Source organism: Nasonia vitripennis (genome assembly GCF_009193385.2).
Source record: "Nasonia vitripennis strain AsymCx chromosome 1 unlocalized genomic scaffold, Nvit_psr_1.1 chr1_random0005, whole genome shotgun sequence".
Classification (NCBI taxonomy): domain Eukaryota; kingdom Metazoa; phylum Arthropoda; class Insecta; order Hymenoptera; family Pteromalidae; genus Nasonia; species Nasonia vitripennis.
In genome coordinates this window covers 3,660,733-3,672,758 of record NW_022279591.1, presented here as the reverse complement: position 1 = coordinate 3,672,758, position 12,026 = coordinate 3,660,733, and the positions used below count along the sequence as shown (strand labels likewise).

The window sequence follows — 12,026 nt, the reverse complement described above, 5'->3', positions numbered from 1 at the left end:
CGTTGCGCCACCTCGACCCAGAGGATGTTGAATCCGTAGTAGCGACATCATCGCGCCACCAGGATGATTTTCTGCCGGGTTCTCCCATCCGTCGCGAGGCGACTGAGGTATATACAATCGTAAATTTGCGCCGTAGAAGCTAACTTTCCTTGTGGACATCCCGTTCTATCAGCCGCCTCCAGCGCCTAGGAATGTCCCTCAAATGCCCCGCTTGGATATTCCCAGCGCACGAGCGGAGGTTCGTGCACGGGCGCAGTGCCCCGTCGCCACAGGGGTACGACGGAGCCGTTCTTCCGCTCGCAATCACGATCGTCGCGCCAGAGAGCCGACGTAAGGCTTAGCAAGGTAATGTTTGGGGAGCTAACCCCATTTACGACCGACCCAAGCGTCGACCCGCCTCCACACGCGTGCTTTAGTTGCTGGCAGCCGGGGCACGGACGGACGCATGCCGGGAACCTCAGGGCTGGTTTTGTTTGGCTGCGCGATCAGCGCCAGGAGATCGACGGGCCCCCTCCTTCCTACGAGGAAACTTTATCATCAGCTTGGTCGCCATATTCGGAACCTCTTTTGGTGCCGTCCCCTGCGGAAGAAGGCGCAGTGGGCGGACGTTCGCGACCGATGCCGCATTCTTGGGTGGAGGTGTTGCACCACACATTTATTACACCGGCACACAAAATAAAAAAAGTTGTCTGCGCGAGAAATCAGACCTATCTATCTTTATGTTTTTCGGGTCGCTGAATTCGAATATAAGGTCAGTTAGGCCCCATCACGTCAGGGTCAAGGTCAGTTGGAGGTCAAATTAAGAAGAAAAGGTTTAAAAAAATTACAATACCATATATTTATGTTTTTTTGGTCGCTGAATCCAAATCCGGAATCAGTTTGGCCCCATCTCGTCAGGTTCAAGGTCAAACTGAGAAGAAATGATTAAAAGAAATAAAAATGCCATACATTTATGTTTTTTTGGTCGCTGAATCCGAATCCGGGGTGTTTTATCCGATCACGTCAGGTTCAAGGTCAGTTCGAGGTCAAATTGGGAAGTAACGGTTAAAAAAATTAAAATACCATATATTTATGTTTATTCGGTCGCTGAGTCCAAATCCGGAATCAGTTTGGCCCCATCTCGTCAGGTTCAAGGTCTGTTCAAGGTCAAACTGAGAAGAAATGGTTAAAAGAAATAAAAATGCCATACATTTATGTTTTTTTGGTCGCTGAATCTGAATCTGGGGTCAGTTTTACCCGATCGCGTGAGGTTCAAGGTCATTTCAAGGTCAAACTGAGAAGAAACAGTTTCAAAAATTAAAATGCTATATATTTATGTTTATTTGGTCGCTGAGTCCAAATCCGGAATGTTTGGCCCCATCACGTCAGGGTCAAGGTCATTTCAAGGTCAAACTGAGAAGAAACAGTTTAAACCAATTAAAATGTCATATCAAAACTTTCCAAAAATGGGAAAAGATACCGAAAAATTGTAAAAAATCTTATTTAATCACATAATATCTGCCTTGTGTACAGAGAAAAGTTGCTTTTGTTTATATTTTTTTCTTATTTTGCTTTTTTTCCACTAGCTTAGTAACTCTCGATGTCTTTCTTTACTCCATTTTTCTCTTGTAACGAACTCTTTTTACTTCAAATGACCTATGCAATGGGTTTCTTTTTTTCTTTTTGTTATTTGTTTTAATGTCTCTCTGCAGTGTCCAGCAAAAATCTTTCATAATGTTGACATTCCATCTTCCTTGGTATCGATTCTCCATTACACTTATATCTTGATGAAATCGTTCTCCCTGTTCTTCACTGACATCTCCTAGATTAAGAGGGAAGTAATCAAGATGGGAATGTAAGAAATGCATTTTATAACTCATCAAGCAACCCAAATTTTTGAAATTCTCCAACATTTGTTCAACTAGTTCCTGATAGTTCTCACTCTTTTTATTTCCTAAAAAGTTCTCACGAACAGTTTTAAAACTTTGCCATGCAGCTTTTTCTGTGTCGTTTATTTTTGTGATAAATGTTTCGTCTTCAAATAGAGTACGAATTTGAGGACCATCAAAAATACCTTCTTTTAATTTAGTTTCACTTATTGCGGGAAACTGCTTCATGAAGCCAAGTTTGATATGAAGTGGTGGTAGCAGATAGTTTGATGGGTCAATCAATGGCGTACGTATAATGTTCCTCGATCCTGGTTCAAAATGTGTTCTAGTTGGCCATACATTCTTAACGTAGTGATTTATCCTGTATCTACTATCACATAAACACAAGAAGCAGGGATTTTTAGTAAAACCTGATTGTTGTCCTAAGATCATGGTTGCAATTTTAAGATCACCACACATTTTCCATTGATGTTCCAAGTACTTTATTTTTTCCAATACAATTTCTAAATTTTCATAAGTCTCTTTCAGCTTAGTCGAGTGAGCTATGGGAATGGATGCAAACCTGTTTCCGTTATGAAGCAGAACAGCTTTCAGACTTCATTTTGACGAATCAATAAAAAGTCTCCATTCCTCGTCTTTATACGTATTCGGTTTTATTGCATCGACTAAACCTTTAACATCTATACAATATACCAACGAATTCTCTTCATCGTTCGTAAAAAAATTCCTAAATTCTTTTTCTCTATCTCAATAAAAAGAGGCCGTTGTTCCTTTTGCTAACAGATTTTTCGTTTTAAGAACTGACGCTAGATATTCTCCTCCGTCTTTAGGTAATCCTAAATTTCAAATAAGATCACTTAACTCTTCTTGGTTAAAGGTTTCTGGAGCTTTTCTTGTACTAGCTGGCAGGTATTCTTCGTTTGAGGATTCTTCGTCAGAATCTTCTTCAACCTCCATGCTACCAAAAAAACATAAATATATGGCATTTCAATTTTTTTAAACCTTTTCTTCTTAATTTGACCTCCAACTGACCTTGACCCTGACGTGATGGGGCCTAACTGACCTTATATTCGAATTCAGCGAGCCGAAAAACATAAAGATAGATAGGTCTGATTTCTCGCGCAGACATTTTTTATTTTGTGTGCCGGTGTTATTATTATTATTATTATTATTATTATTATTATCTATTTATTATTATCTATTTATTATTATTTTTTTTTTTGTTAAAATAATAGCCACTCATGGCACACGAAATTTAATCACCCCGTCATGCATGGATAGATTAAGATGGAGTAAAGGTTACGTCGATGTTGTGTCGTCCTCTCGTATCGTAGCGTCCATTAAGAGTATGAATCCTTAGCTGATTCCGCCGTTTTCCATAGATCTCTAGGACGTAGAAAATTCCAGTCCGAGGTCGGCGCTGAGGTACCCGTCCAGGGGAAGTCTCTTCCGAACCACGTTGGTTGCGCCCATTTGACGGGCCGTTTTTAGCGTCAGACCGCCCCGCTTCCAGAGTAGTGGAGATAGATGTAGAAGCGCGGCGGTGGGAACTCGTCTGTGATATTGTTATAACGTTCAATAATGATATTGAACGTTAACTGATCGCAACAATGCTTTATAAGAATTTTAATAAAAACTGTATGCTGCGATCTTACTTTTGTATTATTTTCATATCTAAATCATCAGATTTGTTCGAATGATGAAAATCGGATAAGGTTCATATTGTTACGAATTAAGAGTGCAACGAAAAAGTGACAGACCCGGGCTTGAACCGAGATCATCCGGCTTGCAAGGCAGACGTTCTATCGTCGCGCCACGGCCACCACCTCATTGCACTCTTCTACTTGCTCTCTTATAGTAATTAGACACCCGTGACGTGTATCCACACGTGACACAACCAGGGCCCAGACGGATCGACGCCCCCGTCGATGCAACGTGCGCAGTACTGCAGAATTCTTTTATTATCAACACGTGTCGCTCGGATCCTCGTGATAACTTCATTCTTCACACAGGACGCAACACGAATTAATTAATAATAACAACTTGATTTAAGTAGAAAGTAATTAAAATTGAACCTATTTATTATTCAAATGAATATAATTTTTGGAAAGCATTATAAAAATAAAGAAGTATTTTTTTCAAAGTATCATGCTGATACTAAAGGGAAATGATTTCTTTTTGCAATAATGGTTTTATTATTATTTAAGTAAACAGTTGCAGTTCTTCGGTCTATTGGCACCGCTTGAGGATGGATAATATATTTAGTTATGTGAGCAGCAGCTTTTAGTCTTATTTTTTGTCCAGTTTTTGGTGAATCTTAAAAGTGCAACCATACACGTGTAATTTCATTTTGATCGGTAGGTTTAATATAAATTAATTTTCCAACTGCACCGTTCGCAAGCCCATCTACTACGTTAATATTGGTTGTGATTATATAAAATTTATTCAGTACAAACACGATCTCGTATGGCAATCCTTCTGTATCGAGAACCGAAATTCACAATTATGCAAAGACAGTGAAGGAAAGCGTAAGCAAAGTAATGCGGTATAGTATGCATAAGTATGCATAAATCTGTATTTAGCTTTGTGCGCGGAGAAGGAGGCCTGCCGGGTCGAGAGCTAAGAGCCCTATACCAGTATACCTATAGATATCACTGTAACGCATTCCAGTTAATGCATTCGATCTAACGCATTCCAGAAGTTACAAACATTGTAGGTTCACCGTCCCATAAGAAGTTCAATAATGGCTCAATTAAGTTCATAAGTCATATTCGATAATAAAAATGAGAAATATACATGTATATCTAAATGTTGATCAGCGCGTGAAATTACCAGAAAAATAACTAAATTTCGTCCGATTTTGCTTCCTCCTAGAGGAAGCTTTGTAATAATAAAATTTTGAGTTTGGTCAAAACTACTAGAAAATACTTTTTGGTGTGTTAGAAGTTCAAATCAAATGTTTTTAGAAAATGTCCGTATGGATGTGTGTGTGTTTTTTCTTTATGTGGCGTAGGCAGAGCAAGCTCTACACAAGTGGCCCTCCGGCACCGGATCCCCACAGGTACTATCGTTGAACAATATTTCCGTGGGGCCTGTTAACTAGCCTTTTTTGGCTTCTCCTTTGAAGTTTGAGATTTCCATACATCCCCCATCCACCATAGTGATTAGGGGTTTGGGATCAAACTCGTCTTCTTTCATTCTGCATCGTCCAGCCGTCTTCTTCATTCTGTATCGTCCTGCCGTTATCTTCATTCTGCATCGTCCAGCCGTCTGCTTCGTGCAGCGTCGTCCGGTCGTCTACTTCAAGCAGCATTGACTAATCATCCTCTGGACAGACTCAACCCCAACAGCTACGTTTCACTGCATCGGGTGAAGGAGTCTGGGGGTAACTCAATTACTTACGTTCCTCAGAATCGGTCTGAGGAGCACTTAGAGGTACTTAACCCTAGCTCTTACGTTCCTCTAAATCGGGCAAGGAAGTGAGAGCTCATCTCTGTGACCTACGTTCCTCTGCATTAGTCCGAGGAGCGTTTCTATTATGGATGCGCCCTCAGAAAGCGTCAGGACTTGATGGCATCACTGCCCCTATGATGAAAAGCGGGTTACCCGCCATTTTCGGGTCTCTTACTAATATCTGAAATTCGTGCATCACTAATGCTGTTTTCCCTACGGACTGGAAGAAAGCTCTTATTCTGACACTTGCTAAAGGGAAAGTGCTAGGCTCTCCGTCGGACACACGGATCGTAGCGCATCTCTCAGAGCCCTCGAAGGTGCTCGAGCGACTAGTGCACGCGCTATTGCTGGACTTTCTAAAAGCGCATAATCTTCTAGACCCGAGGCAGGCTGGCTTTAGGCAGGGTCATAGTATCCAAACGGCCCTTTTAGGGGTGACTGAGGATGTGAGAAGAGCCGTTGGTGGGGGAAAGCTGACAATCCTCATTCTATTCGACTTTTCAAAAGCCTTTGATTCAATCCCTCACACTAAACTGCTAGCGAAAATGCGTGCACTCAACATCGCTGATCGAACCCTCAGGTGGTTTTTCAATTACCTAACTAAACTGGCTTTCAGTGAGAAGGCGTCATGAGTATCTCATAGGTTCACTCGCCTACGTTATTATCACTATCTTGCGCGAATTTCAAAACACACACATATCATCCCACCAAAACCAACATCTAAATCATCTAATACATCCACATATGCTTCTAAAGCGTCTCTGTCTGAAGGTCTGAGAGTCTGCCATTTCAATGCGAACTCTCTTACGGGTCACATAGAGATGATCAGGCTCATCTTGTCCACTCGTTCCCTCATTCACGTAATAGCTGTGACTGAGACTTGGCTAAATGATGAGATAACATCCATCCTTTCACTGGATAATTACAAACTGTACAGACGGGACAGAAACAGAAACGGTGGAGGTGTGGCCCACTACATTCATCATTCATCATTCACTGTCAGTCAGCGTTATCTCGTCATCTGACGGCGAATGGTCCGGCAAGTCGGGTAAGCCGGAGTATCTGTTCTGTGAGCTATAGCTTCTTAAAGCCCAAATTTTTGTATTATTTTATATTTGATTGAAATTTTTAACTTTAAAAAGCTATAACATTATACGCTGTCAGTATTTTACAAAATCCCACACTCACTCCGTAGAGAGATCTCTAATGAACAGAACAAGCCTTGGTTTGGTACAATTCATTGATCCGTTTAGTCTGAATCCTGCGGTACTCAAAGAAAAATACAGGCTATTGAAACAAGCATTATTAGAATAATATTTAAAATAATACAAAAACGTGTTTTTATTATTTTTCTGTAATTTGCATCATAATTCTGTATTAAATATATTACAATATGTTGTTCTACTACTTTTTTTCATTTATTTGGAGTTCTAGCACTATACTTTAACTTTAGTAGATCATAACCTGTAAATCAAAAGTACGTGTATTTACAAATTGCAATATGTTTCACGTATCATTATAAATACTTATATAAAAATGTCTCATAATATACCTGTATTTAATAATGTAACTGAAGTTCTGTATAACTTTTTATAGGTTATACTATATTACTATGTATACTGTATACTGTAACAAAAAAAAATTTGTTTACATCTACAATACTAGAATATTTTGAATATAATTTAGATACATTCATACATACCAATTTGATTAGAAATAACATTTTAGTGTCCGCCACTGATATATGCACCATCATCAACAGTTGAAATGCGTAACAGCCTTCTCAATTTTCTTGCCTCTTTTGTATTACACTCTGCTTGTTTTTCAGCATCTTTGATACGTGCTTGATCTTTTGTTACTGCAGCGAATAACGCATTTTTACCAGGCTTGATATTCAACTATTACATAAGATACAGTAATCCTTTCCAGCCACTTGAAAACATTATACATGTTAAGAAGGCAGATATTTGTAGAGTCTCAAGTCCAACCAAGTCCGTTTTAGGAGCAATATTCCACAAAACATTATTAAAGGACTCTGAGTTTTCTGTTCTGTTGTTCAAACACATTCTGAGTTTTTCCACCCAAACATTTTCTTAGAAGAAGAAGAAGAGAATCGCTGAAGACTCCATTGACCCAGAAGAACCCCAATGGTTTTTTGTACATGATGGTAAGTGTGCGCTGTACCAAATTTCCCATTCTTCAGTACCTTCTGATCCATGAACTTTTTCATACTGGTTGCATTGTAAACAGTAAGAAGAAAGAATTTCTAAATCAATAATCTTTCCACTTTCTTGATCCAAGATTGTAAAAACTCCATTGTAGGATCTATGACCTAGACACAGCCACGTACCATCACCTCGAACACCTATTTCTCGTTTACAAGCTACGATTTCATCTGGAGTATTCGTAACATCTGATTCATCATCTAACATATTTTCATCTAAATACTCAGTTGACTAATAGCTTCTGGATGAACACTTTCAGGTTCACATATCTCATTTTGTGAATTATACATAGGTAAGTATAACTATAGATATGAGGAACAGCGAGCTCAACACCTACTCTTTCACTCCGTCGATAACTTATCATCCTCCTACAAATATCTGCCTTATCGACTGCTAGTAAGTTATCGACGAAAAATGAGTGCAAACGGCGAAAAGAGTGTGGAAGTGCCTTTTCAGTCATGCAGCAGCTGTAAACAACCTATACAGCACAAAGACCCCAAGAAGTGTGAATTTTGTGGTCTGCACTACCACGTCAGGTGCCAAAACACCGTTAACATCAAAATTATCGTGGTGAACGACAGGCAGTTTATAGCCTATCCCTCATGTGCAGACAACAGCAACGCCAAGGGTGCCAAACTGAGGACCAAATCCACCTCTGCCACAACATCAGCAACGGGAGTAACTGCAACAACAACAGCAGGCAAGAATACTCCCAAACAACAGCAGCCGGCGTACAAGAAGACGAGGTCAGCACCACCATCAGCCAACACATCCAGAAATCCCTCACCAGACCGCTCGGCCGGAGTAACAACAACACCTACGTCGTCCGTTGAGGCTGTTCTGAGGGACATTCGCGGAGCACTGGACGACATACGCAATGCTCAAATGGAGTCCCTCAAGACCCAGAACATCGTGTCTGAGAGGATTTTCAAAATTGAGCAGCGTCTGGTCCCGCTGGAGAAGCGACTCAAGGCCCTCGATGAGCTGCCTGAAATTAAAACTCGCATACACAATGCTGAGTCCACCATCCCTGAGCTGCAGGCACAAATCCAAGATCTGTCATCGAGGAGCTCAATGATGCAGCAGGACAGTGGCAGCACTGTGCCCACTGTGGAGATTTGCAGCCTACGCAGTGAATTGGCCGAGGTCAAGAGGCGCCAGGAGCAGACCTCGAACTGTGTGGTCGTTGTCACGGGTTTATATTATACCCGTGAAACCTCGCTGCATCTCCTCGCTTTCTCAGTTGTAAACGCGCTTGACCCCACGGTCCTTAGAAGAGACTTAGCATCCGTCAGGACCATGGGGAGGCTTGATGCTACAAACAGCTCCGCCAGGGGTGACGGCAGACTGCCACCACTAGCCGTTACCCTATCATCAAGTGCGCTTGCACGCTCGATCATCATCGCCAAAGCCCGGAAACGCAAGCTACACACCAGCGAATTGGACGCCACCTTGCTGGAGAAGGCTAAAGCTCTGAGTCCTGACCATGAAGGCCTCATACACATAAACGAGCTGCTCCCCTCAGACGTCCACAAGCTGCGTACAAGGGCTAGGCTGGAGGCCAAGAAGAGGCAGGACTGCCGAACGTTCGTCAGGGAAGGGAGACTATACATGCGCTGTAACGATGACAGCGAGCGTGCTACGATCATCAACACCGACGCCGAGCTGGAGACTTTTTTAGCCCGGTTTCCGCCCGCTGCCAGCATCGTCCAACACTGAGGCTACAACACACACACACACACACACACACACACACATCATTCCACCACACCCACCATCAAGCTCATCTGGCACGTCTTCATCTGGTTCTAAGGTATCTCTGTCCGAAGGTCTACGAGTCTGTCATTTTAATGCGAACTCGTTTACGGGTAACATTGAGATGATCAGGCTTTTCTTATCCACTCGCTCTCCATTCCACGTAATAGCTGTTACTGAGACCTGGTTAAGCGACAAGGTAACGTCCATCCCTTCTCTGGACGATTACCTACTGTACAGACGAGACAGAAACAGAAACGGAGGAGGTGTGGCCCTCTACATACACAAATCTCTGACAGTTAGCGTTATTTCATCATCTGACGGTGAATGGTCTGGTAAGCCAAGCAAGCCTGAATATCTCTTCTGTGAGGTATCGGCAAAGGGAGTCTCTCCTACCTTCGTGGGGGGTTGTGTATCGTCCACCTCATGTTCCTTTCTTCCAAGGCTCTGAATTTATAGACCAGCTAACAACCCACATGCACAACCACTCCACGAAGGTTATAATGGGAGACTTTAATTCTGACCAACTCTCCTCATCTGAAGACGCCAATTTCATCAGGGCCTTCATTGATGAAAACTCCCTTTCGTCTGTTCCCTATGGTGCCACGCACCACAAACAGGGTTCTGACACCGGGCTTGACTTGTATCTAATCGATGAGCAGGATCGCCTGATGTCATACTGGAAGACAGACGCACCTTTCATCAACGGACACGACCTTATCACGGCCACTCTCGACGTACAGATTCCACGCTACGTACCTAACACATACTCTTACAGAAACTTTAAAGGAATCAGCGCCGAGAAGCTAAGGGACTTTCTTAGCACATGTGACTGGTCATGTCTCACCACGTCATCACTCGACGAAAGCATATCTATACTTAACGCTAACCTAACGAACGCCATCAATCATCTCGCCCCATTGCGGACTGTGACACCAAGACGACAACGTCACCCGTGGTACACCACGGCTCTTCGTGACCTTGTATCCGAGAGGGATAGACTTTACAGGCGTTTCAGGGACTCTAGGCTCGATTCGGATCTCCGCATTTACAGATTAGCTAGAGACTATGCTCACAAACAAGTCGAGGAAGCCAGGCTGAATTATTATTATTCACGCCTGTCTACCTTGACCGACGTTGCCGAGATCTGGAGAGAGCTGGAGAAACTTGGAATTTCTGCCACTAAGGCCCCATTACCATACCGACAGATGAACTCAACAGGCATTTCAGCGCGATCTCCAACGATCCGTTAGCCCCTGCCGTTGAGGATTATCTTCTCACCCTGGAAAGTCTTGACCTCCCGGAACACTTCGAGTTCAGCACTACAGGGTGGACCATTTTAATCTATTATGGGAAATATCTCAGATTTATGGTTGGATACAGAAAAATGTTTTAGACAAAAGTTGTAGAGGTCAAAGGGGTTCAACTTTTGGTACCAACAACTTTGACCTTGAACTTGATTTTGAACGTCATTTCAAGGGCAAGATCATTTTTTTAAATAGGAAGATCTACTTTTGACTCCGGATTTGAAAAGTGCAAAAATTAATGGATTTCATGTAATTTTTTGATATTTTAGACTAATTTTGGAAAGATAAATGAACCGTCACCGTTCGAGTACGGGTTGCACGTCGAGAGCAAATATTCGAATATTTTTTGAATAATCTGAGCGAGCCGTCTTCGTAGTTGGATCTTGCGAGTGAAAATCACCGTGAAGTCTTACCGGACGGTACGGTTCGATAAGGGTTTTGCTACATTCGTAGTTGTGCATCTAAGTACCACCTGTGCAAATATCACTATCCGTGTTAGAGATCGTGCTTGAGCGGCGGGCTAACGGATAAGTATCGAAAATCGCGAGAAACCATTTATCTTTATACAGTAGTTAATTTTGTAAAAATATAAAATGGCTGATTACCCCCCAAATGAAATTGTGGACATGATTATGATTTTAGGAGAGTGCCGAGGTGTTTTGTTATGTTCATGCAGCCGCACTTTACGCTGAACGTTATCCAAATAGGCGACATCCAACTTACATTACCATTCGAGATCTAACCAATAGAGCTCGAGAAGGACGATTACATCGTGAACGTCGTCGCCACGAGTATGGAGAAAATGACAATCGTGTTTTAACAGTTCTCGCAGTCGAACGTTCACCTTAATCCTCACATTAGTTCTCGAGAAATTGAAAGACAACATGGAATACCAAAATCAACAGTTCTTAGGATCCTCAAAGCCCTACGGTATCATGCTTACCATATCACATTAATTCAAGAACTAACGCTTCGACATTTTGCACAACGTCTTCAGTTTTGTCAATGGGCATTACAGCATCCAGAGTTGTTCACATTTGTTATGTTTTCAGATGAAGCAACTTTCCTAACTCGCCTGACCTAAATTCACCTGACTTTTACCTTTGGGGATATTTGAAAAACACTTGTTACGAACAGCAACAACAAGACATGATGGAACGCATACGAACAGATTATGCAGAAATTCCAAGAAATGTCTTGCTTTCCACGGTAAGACATTTTTTGAGAAGAATTCAACTTTATATCGGCGCAAACGGTCGTCAGTTTGAGCACATACTCAATGGTTAGAAGTGAGAGGCAAGGGGACTCACGTAAAACAATCACCCCAGTGAGAGGCAAGGGGACTCACGTTAAACAAGCACCCCAGTGAGAGGCAAGGGGAACTCACTGTAATAAAGCACCCCAAAGGAAACATAATC

The 12,026-nt window shown here is 42.0% G+C and overlaps 1 protein-coding gene across 7 annotated transcripts in view; it reads right to left on the bottom strand.

The window, feature by feature from the left end:
* The window catches only part of LOC103317675 (protein strawberry notch), a 340,816-nt gene that overhangs the window by 313,891 nt on the left and 14,899 nt on the right, over window positions 1–12,026 (bottom strand). The window contains exon 1 of one of the 7 annotated variants that reach the window (XM_031920767.2): window positions 1,437–1,443. The exons of the other annotated variants lie outside the window; for them this stretch is intronic. The gene's annotated coding sequence lies outside the window, so the exon portion shown is untranslated. Of the gene's footprint in view, window positions 1–1,436; window positions 1,444–12,026 lie in introns of those variants that run through there. 7 annotated transcript variants of the gene reach the window in all.